Below are 10,086 nucleotides of genomic sequence, written 5' to 3' on the forward strand. Positions count from 1 at the left end.
TTATGTGTTTAAGGATTTCAGGACATAAAATGCAGACACACGGGGCAATGAATATAAAGGGAAAAACCATCTTTTTTCAACTTGGCCCTGTATTTATAAACGTGTGTGTTTAAATAAAGGGTACTTACAAAATCTCTCCGATGGTCCACCAGCAGCAGCGACAGTGTAGCAGCGGCTACAACATAATCTTATGGGGCAACTGCGACAGTCAAAGACAGGAGGGCTTTTTTTGCCAATAAATGGCCTAAATTGCCACAGAGTCTGGCAACATTACAAACGTCTCGCTCAGGTCTCTTGAGATTGGGTCACTGAGGTGGAAAGGAGTTTAGACTCTACTAAGAGAAACAATAAGTGAGGGGTCTTAAAGCAGAACCTCAGTTCCTCAGTTTTGTGCTTGAACACAATGTTTCATGTTGCTAAATTCATTTCTTTATAATCATTAACACACAGCATACCATAAGCAAAGTAGAATAGAAGTGTAGTTTACTGAAGAGTAAAGTTCAGATGCAGTTTTATGTTCTCTATGTTCTGATTGTATTAAGTTCACACATGTGAAGTGTGTAAATAATAGATTTCCCAGGCATTTCTGTTGCTTTGTATCTGGAAAGTATAAGCTTTGTTCATGTAAGAATCAAAGGTTTATTGCATTCATTTCGTTCAGCAGACTAGGTTGAAAGAGTTATTTAGTTTTGATTAACATCATCTTAAAGTTGGAGTTTAGATACATGCAAACTTAGTTACAAGAAAACAGGGTTCCTCACTGTCATGTGTTTAATGTTTGATCAAAATCTCTCCTAATTCTGAAAATATTTTGTCATGTGGTTACTGGAAGAGATACAGCCACCAGATACGATACAGACAGCATATTATTATCACACAACCCTAATACAAAGACATGAATTTTGTCTGTTTTTATATATTCATCCAACCAGATGAGGCCATTGTCATAGTCATAGAAGTCAGCGAATAACAGAATAAACAGTTAGGTATTTAGGATACAACAATAGATTTCAAAGTTACAATTGAAATTGATGGTAAAGAGAATATTATTAACATTAATTAAATTAACAGTTTGCAATGATTAATTACTTTTTAATTCTGCATTATTCACTCTGAGATTTAAAAGAATGTGTGTTGTGTGTTGCCTGTTAGCATTATCAGCATAGCAGCTAGCTATGTGTACTGGTCTTTGGCCAGTTTAATCTGTCTTATAATGTTCAGCATACAAACTTCAATATTTGGAAACATTTTAACAACAGTTTGAGAACTATTTCTGAATGTAAGCTAGCTTCCTTGGTCTTTGCAGCAATGCACATGGAAGGAAATTTACATCGTCTCTCTTTCTATCTCTTATTTGTTGTTGTGCAGAAACAGACAAGGTAAATGCTGTCTTTTCTTGTCCTATTTTTTTTTTTTCTAAAGAGGGGTAGTTGCAAGGCAACAAGAGTGAGGACAAAATGTTCTATGCAGCTGTAAATGCACGTAGTTATATTTTTGTCTTGTTTTTTACTGTAACATCATGTTGTGGAAAATAAAAGGTCAAGGAAAGAAAGGGTCTTTATCCTTTTTGCTCGACTAAACATCAGAGTGACTCCTGGGTTCAGTCTGCATGTTCTGTGAATGCCACGTTTGCACACAATAATAAAGTAAGAGAATCTTGTAGTAATCCAACGTATTTAAAAATGTTACTAACATTGTATTATCTTAAAAATATCTATTTAATACTAGTGAAATACATTTGAAGAGTAATTCTTCCAACACTGACTACACAAGTGTAACAGGGCATCTGTAACTGTTCAGCTGCCGCTGTTGTTGTGTGTGATAATAATAATAATGTACAATTAAACTGTAAAGATGCTAATTATATATATATATATACAGCATGGATTCTGCCATGTTTCTCCATGTTCCTCGGCCCCCGCGCTGTAAAATGTAATCACACCAGTAGGTCCTTCCTCTCCAAAGGCCCATTATGACTGCTGGTTATTGACCCGTCTTGTCACATCATGTACAAGCTTACAGTCTGTATTGCCATTCAAGCACATAATTAATCACCATGGCAGTGTGTTGTGACTTGTAGCAAGTCGCAGCCAGTGCAGACTTGATAAATCATCCATAGATCGAAGTACACAGTACACTCTGCACCAAAGGGCTTTGAACAAAATACAGCCATCTGAGACTGAGATCAATGAGGCTCTTGACCTGCTCCCTCACAGCTCCAGGTTCAGCTCGTAAAAAAGTGGAGGTTCACAGAGACAGAGCAGTGACTAAGTGAAGTTATTCCGCACTTGAAGTGAATATTTTCACCGAAAGATAAAACTGGCTTGTGCTGTGGTGTGGCAGCTTATGAATGACAAAACCACTGAGCTGGCACAAAACAAATTTGAGCTATTATCAGTCTGCAAGTCAAGATTGGAGAGCGCTCTGGCAGATTCATGAGGCTGGAAGAAGAGTGAGCACAGAGCTGATTTTCTGCTCTCCTGAGTAGTCAAATTCACAGATCACAAGTGGGTCCAGAACAGGCTTCAACAGCACATGTCTGCATTGGGCTGTTGAGCTTTTTCAGAGTGATGTTCGTGGTGGAGCCCAGTGGAGGCAGATTGATGTCACAACAACAACAACACCATATATGTAGGTCATTTATTCCTGCCCTCTGATACCACAAATGGAAGTGTGTCATAAAACAGTGCCACTACAATTCCAGCCCTACGGGACCTTCGTTGTCATGGCTACAATAATATAAATGTGTAGTTATGGTTGTGTTATGATTGAAATGCTTACTATTTCTTTCAAAATGAAAAAAGTATATACAGCTGTCTCCTGTGTCAAAATCCTATGTTCTGTGGAACCATCCATCCACCCAACCCTTCTCCTCTATCTTTTTTTTTTAAAGGACAACAATATCTGACAACTCCTCATTAATGACCAAACCACTGCGAGACCACAAAACCACAAACTGCAAATCGTTATGTCATGATGTTAGAGCAGCCAGACACCGATCGATAAGAGAAACAGGATTTTTGAAACCTAGAAAACCTCAGAATCATGAGGGTAAAAGATGTTTTGGAAGAAGAAGACGAAATGTGTACAAGGAGCAAGTGGAAAGCAGATTTTAATATGTTTTAATTTGACAAACTTTACCACAATACTTAATTGCTGGTAGAATAGCGCTCTAAAAACTGCAAGAGGAATAATTTCAGGCTCGAATGCGAAACATGAAATTCATACTGATTGACTCTATCCAGGCCTCATCCTGACCTGTTTCCAGACATCTGAATCATTCGCACATCAAATAGCTCTTGTGTATTAATACTTCTAACTGTGCAGTATACATATACCATATTCAAACTTGTCTAAACAAGTAAAACAGTCTGTTGAACTTGAATTTGCTTCTGTTGATCACTGGATCTGGTCAGCGTCTGTCAGCAGGCTGGGGAAAGATTTCACTCAAGTACCTGGCTTTCTTTGGTTCATGTGTCGCCAAACTGTCTTTATCAACTTGCCACAATCAAACATTCAGCTGTGGCTTAAAGGTAGGGTTGGTATTTTGTTTCCAAAACACCTTGTTTCTTATTTGTTGAAATCCTCTTCATGTCCTGAAAGCCATCAGTACATAAATAGGTCTGAAAAAAAAGGCTATGTGTGTGGCCCCCACAGGACTGTAATAAATAGGACAACAATTTAATTCAGTGATGTTTGGCCTTGGTACCTGTCTGTCACTAACCAAACGGTCTGCCTGAACGCACCATCGCCCACGCTCTCACTGCACATGACCAAAGTCTTCAGCCGGGCAGACATACACCACGATAACCAGAAGTTACCGAGTCAATGAAAAGGTGTAGCTTTGACACGAGAGCCAATGGGAGGGGGTGGGATGTATCGATTGCATTTTTTTCAAGCGTAGCCCGCTCGTGCTAGCTTCTCCGAGATTACTAGCCTCAGCTTTTAAGAGTTAATACTGAAAATGCAGAGAAATACTCAGCTCATACTGAGCTCATGTGCCAACTGACTGGTGAGGTGATTGATCACCTGCAGGCGTGAGGCTGTCCATAATAAATCAGTGTGCTGATGCTGTATAGGTAAAGCCACATTTCCCAGAGGAGGTATACTGTCCACTTATGCTTGATCTTCTATTCCTTGTGGCAGTTCCTTTTCTTAACCTTTGTCATTGTCTGACTGAGCATTACACGCTGGGCATTGTTTTCCATAAAAAAGGCAACAAGTGTTGATGAGACTAACACAGCTGCAGAGATTGATATAAATCTGCACATTTCTTTCACTGTTGTTTCGGTGACAAGAAATCAGCTGAGAGGAAGTCAATGTTGGGCTGAATGAATGATGTGGAACACATTGCTCCTGTGTGGACAGACCTGCATTCTAAATTCAGTGTGAATCTGCCATGTCTATAGTTTGGAAAGTGTTTCCCCCCCATACTTCATTTACATAATCCCTATGTGAATCTGCATTCCACTAATTTATTTGGATTTATTTGCAGCGATCTCTATGCTCTTCTTAACTCTATTCAATATTCTGATTTGTGAGGACTAAAGCTGCTGATGGTTCATACATAGCTCATATTTAATTTGACCATTGTTTGGAAAACCATGTGACACTATACTCTCTGTTTTTCTTCTCTTAAACTCTTATCACAGGAGGACAGAGAGATATGGACATCTCTAAGATCGGATAAGACTGTGTCGTTGCCACAGCTACAGAAATCAGAGGAGTGTGTTCTAATCAAGGATAGAAATGCAGAAGAGAGGAAATAGGTGGTTAGAAAGCAGATTCCCTGAAGTCAGCTGAGCTAATGATCGAGACCTAATAATCAGCTTGTACTTCGCTGATTACAGGCTAATCACCGCCTGAATGCAGGCACCAACACCCTGAATACATTTACAGATGTCGTCCTTCCTATCAATGTCTTTGCTCCTGTGCCACATGACAAGCAATCCAGTGAGAGGAGAATGAAATCAATGTCTATTATCTATTAAGGAGCTTCCCTGGAAGTCTGAGGTGGATAATATTTACTGTATGCATTCAAATCTCACCGGTTTCATCCAAATATTCACACAAAGAAGCAATAGATCCTGAATAACTGTATGTGCAGGATGAGGTGGCCGAGTGGTCAAGGCGATGGACTGCTAATCCATTGTGCTCTGCACGCGTGGGTTCGAATCCCATCCTCGTCGAAATGGAGTTAACTGTTTGCATGTTTTCTAGGCAACAATAAATAAGGGTTAGGGTTAGGGTTGCCCCATGTACTGAGACAAAAGGTTCCATTCAGATTCCTCTGAACTGAGACAAACAAGGATTCAGTGAAATAATATAGAATAAATAAAGAATTAACTAATATCTTCCTCCTAAATATATTAAAGAGAACTTACCATTCATCCAATATATATTATTAACAGTCATTAATAGCTTTTAATAATATCTTCTAACACTGTGCGTGTATCATGAACGACGAGTGTGTGTAAAATCGCTGCAGTGAACGTGACTGTGCCATCAGGCGCACAGAGCACACAGGAGATCACTCACAAAAAATAAATAAAAACTATTCACTTTCAAAGCTCCATTCCAAATAATATCCCAGAGTGGAGGTTAGGATCCACTGATGTGAGGTAATCAGTCCGATTACTCTAAATAAATAAATACTGAGGGGACAATCACAAATATTGACTGATCAGCTGATATTCATAGATCTGTGATCTTTGTGCTGAGTCCAGTATCACACAGATCGACCGACGGTACCGAACCATCCCAGGACAAACACAAGCATATACAAATAATTCTGTTGAATTCTATAGATTGGGGACATCACATCCGTCTCTGAATTTAATAATCCTGCAGTTTAGGATTGATTAAAAAACGAAAAGGCGATACAACAAGTTCCCCTCACATTCTGATAGTGTGAAGCGATACTTTTCTTGCCTCCTCTGAATTAGATTTTTTTATTTCAGGCTCCGTTCTCTCTATCATACTCACTGTTTTATCTGCAGCAGCAGCAGTGTATCACTGCATTTTCTTTATTAATGACATCACTGCTGTCCGCTTGTGATTGGTTCTCTATAAGTCTCCCTTGATTTAAATAGTTTGGGAGCAGCAGAGGTGTCAGCAGTCACGTAGGGGCAGCAGCAGAGGCAGCAGCTGAACACTTCATTTATTTTGAAAATGCATGGTGATGAGTTGATAAAATAAGCAAGGTCTGTCAGATAAACACACACACACACACACACACACACACACACACACACACACACTACCTGCACAACATGAAGGAGTTCATGACCAGTTGATCAACAGAAAATTTACTATCAATCTAACTTTAGTTTGGAAAAAATCTATAATCTGCAGACGGCCTCTTGTTTGATCTACTTTTAATTTTGAAAACAAGTCAGTCTCAGTCCCAGTCTCAGGGACCTAAAAACAGGCACGGGGCTCTACTCCACACAGAACGGCCCTTGCCGTCGGTTCGGACCCAGAACCTCCTTCCTGTGTGGCAACAGTGGCACAGCCTATACCAGTAAACATATATTGGATTTGTACACAATCTCCACTGATGGTTCACACTTAACATGGTTACTATATGTTTCTTGAGCTCATTAAATATTGTTTGGATAATATGCCAAACATCATATATTGATATTGACAACAGAACTGTATGCATATATATTCCATATATTCTATATTTCATAAGCTATAGCTACAGTGAATTATGGTTAGTCTTAATCAAGATGAGCGCTGTGTCTGAAATCACTCCCTGTTTAATATGAACAGCGTTTACTGTCTGCCATTTGATTGTCCCACCTCTGTGTTTGAAAGTAGTACAGTGCATAGTTCCCCTTGAAATTACCCCAAAGTTGAATTTTAAAAAATGGTAACAAAAACTTATATGGAAGTGATACTTCTAGCACACTGCACTTGTCAGCAACGACCCACAATGATGATAACGATGATCCATGAGTCGCAAATCTCTATTTGTTGCTTTCTATAGGGTCAACTACTCAGTTTTATGGTCCAGCTGGTAGGGGAGAAGGGAAGCAACATGAAAACTGATGTTCTCGGTAAGAAAATAATAATAATTGATTAAAGGATTCATACAAAGACACATAAGGTAAAATTCAAAAAAGAACTAAGCTAATGGATGTTATTCAAAACAAAAACAAACATGCAACCAAAAGAAGGAAAACTGTTGCAGCTATCAACAAAAAAAATCTAAATGAAAACTAACACATGCAGAGGGTTTTTCCCTGTGTGTCAAAGATCAGTCATTAACAAAATTGACTCAGTCCCCAGGTAGTTTATCAAGAACCTCACTGTGACAAAAACTAGACAATTCAAGTTTTCTTTTTTAAATGAGCATGATTCAGTCTCTGGGGCCAAAACACCTCCAGCAGCAGGAGCCAATCGTGTTCCAGGGTTCCGACAACCTGATAAGCACATACCCAAAAATGCTAGAAGGTTTACAAACACTTTCAGCTGTGATGATGGATGCAATGCAGCCTCGACACATCACCTTTGTAGTTCTGCTATTGGTCTCTTTGGTTCAGGGAGGGCATTGTGGGTACAGACATGATTATAGTTCTTACTATACAACAGTGAGGGCTACTCGCAAAATTTTGAATTATAAGTCAAAGTTTAATACCATTTCTTAAAGGTCTTATACATACTAGCCCCGGGTCGTGTTCAACGTTTTTTTTTTTTAATGTTGTATCTCAAATATGGCCGAGAGACATATGGCTATGACTCAGGGATATGGCAGCAGTCTGTGTGTTCACCAGAGGTTGAATATGTTTGAATTAAACTAAACTATGATTAAATTATTTGCTATGAAAAGATCAATCCCCTCAGGAGTACCAGTGGATGTTTGGCCTCAGGCACTAGACACATCCCTGCCTCTGAGTATTTTGAGGAAATACTTATAAGTGAAAAGCATTAATAAGAATGGGACTGTAACCATATTAATTACTGCTTTGCCTAAAAAGGCAAAGGCAAAGGCAAAAAGTGTGTCTAACAGACAGTGTGTGGTAAGCAGAAATCTCTCAGGTTCTTTAGCACAGAATCATGCATCTCCCTTTCATTAGGCACAGGCAGCACGCTGGAGGACGGCAAATTGGGCCGAACTAATTACAGTTTAAACGAAACCATAATTGGACATTTTGCGCTTGTCATACGATGAGAGACAGATGGGTTTGTAATTACATTACAAGTCTGACATCACGGTGGTGAGTTACGGCATGCAACTCCCCATGCCCTTCATGGAGTGCTGAGGAGAAGTGGCCCACGTTCAAAAACAATTTACTGTTGATTTCCATAATCAGTCAGCATCTACGGCATCAACCACACTCCATCAGCCAAATCAGGATAAATCACCACACTCATCAACATCGTGTTGGACTGATTTCAGACTAATGTGGCAAATAGGCAGGAAATCTGAAAATCTATGGACTGAGCATAAATAGGAAACACATTTATTATGGAATGTTACTGTGATACTCTATTACTGAATTATGTCACCTCAGAGAAATTATCACAACGTAATATGAACATGATATTTTTGGCTCAGTGTCATTATATTTTAAGACATTTTGCTGTTCTCGATTAATCGGCAGCAAATAAATGTCTCAATCAATCAAACTTGTGAGTAAACACTAGAAAGTGTAAAAGGGCAGTACCTACATATTTTAAATAATTAAGTAAAAGAAGCAATATCACAATGTGAAATATCACAAAGTAGTTTTTAGAATTAAATAAATAAAATAGACGAGAAAACAACTACTGTCATGAGTAAATACAGAAAAAAGAATATAATTCAACCCAGGAATTGGAAATCCAATTTTAATCAAAGTGATATAAATGCAATTGTGATGATTGACAGACAAAAAACTGTACACATAGTTTGGTTTTACTAAAAATGAAAAAAAACACTATCTTAAATGCATTAGCTGTGACTGACAGTCAAACATAGGGAGAGTGTCCCCGGTGAAAATCTCCCCCATGGAGACGCTGCATGGAGGAAAGGTCTCCAATACCATCAAGTCTGATCCTCAGGGGACAAATCTTTGAATCTGCCAAGGGGTGGTTGACTTTTTAAAATTTAATTAATTTATTTCTAATGGTTCGACCAAAGTGATGGATCGGCACAGTGACTAGATGACCAGCTGATCTGGTTTTGCAAAACTGACATTCAATCACCTACTCTTTCATTTTGAAAATAATGTTTACTAATATTTACATTCTTCTGTGAAATAATTGCATTAAATTCAGTGTAAAAAGCTCTTTGGACCAAGAGACATGCATCGGACTATGACTACCCTATGTTGATTTCATTGTGAGGGACTCTGGTTGATGCACAGACACTGTGCGTGTGTGTGAATTGCTCTAGAGGCTGTGCCAGTAATAATTCCAGCGCTTTACTACTCATATCTTCTGTCAGGAAATGATTGACTCTTCCAATCCCTATGAAATAAAGCATTCATATTAATTTAGCTGCGTGGCAGGTGGAGGACTCTTTTTGTGGCTTTATTTGAATGAGCAGAAAATCCCATCGAGATCAAAATGAAACTGCTAAAGCCCAAACTCCAATTGAAGTTTGATATCATCCTCTAGCAAACATGAGTGGATTTGGTTTTATAGCTGCCTTTAATCCCTGTGATGTGATTTAACTCCAAGAAGTGCAGGTCAACGGATGAAAAAAAAAGAAAAAAGAAAAACTTAATTATTATTAAAATATGATTATGATATCCAGAAATATTTGAACCCTGGAGAATTACCTGTCACGGGCTGTGAAGAGGGGATGAATAGCACACATTCTCATTCGGAATTACATTCTGCTCCTTTGTATACAAATCGGCTTACTCATTGTTTTGACAGATTGCACAACAATGCTTTTAAAATTCAGCTCAAGCTGCAGCCATCGCACTGAGGAGTCCATTGGAAGTGGAACAGAAGTTTGAAAATTGCACATCAACCAGTGCGAGCGCCATGTCGTGGATGCAAAATAACACAAACACGCACACACACATAGAGAAGCAGAGAGCTAGAGCGAGAGAGAGAATAGTAATGTCTATAAGCCCAGGAGTAATT

General features: G+C 38.8%; 1 non-coding gene across 1 annotated transcript; it reads left to right on the forward strand.

Moving 5' to 3' along the window:
• The first annotated feature begins 5,107 nt into the window (after positions 1–5,107).
• On the forward strand, positions 5,108–5,189 carry trnas-gcu. The gene has a single exon. It is a non-coding gene; the product is annotated as a tRNA-Ser (tRNA).
• The last annotated feature ends 4,897 nt before the right edge of the window (positions 5,190–10,086 follow it).

This window comes from Hippoglossus hippoglossus, chromosome 11 (assembly GCF_009819705.1).
Source record: "Hippoglossus hippoglossus isolate fHipHip1 chromosome 11, fHipHip1.pri, whole genome shotgun sequence".
NCBI classification, from domain to species: Eukaryota; Metazoa; Chordata; class Actinopteri; order Pleuronectiformes; family Pleuronectidae; genus Hippoglossus; species Hippoglossus hippoglossus.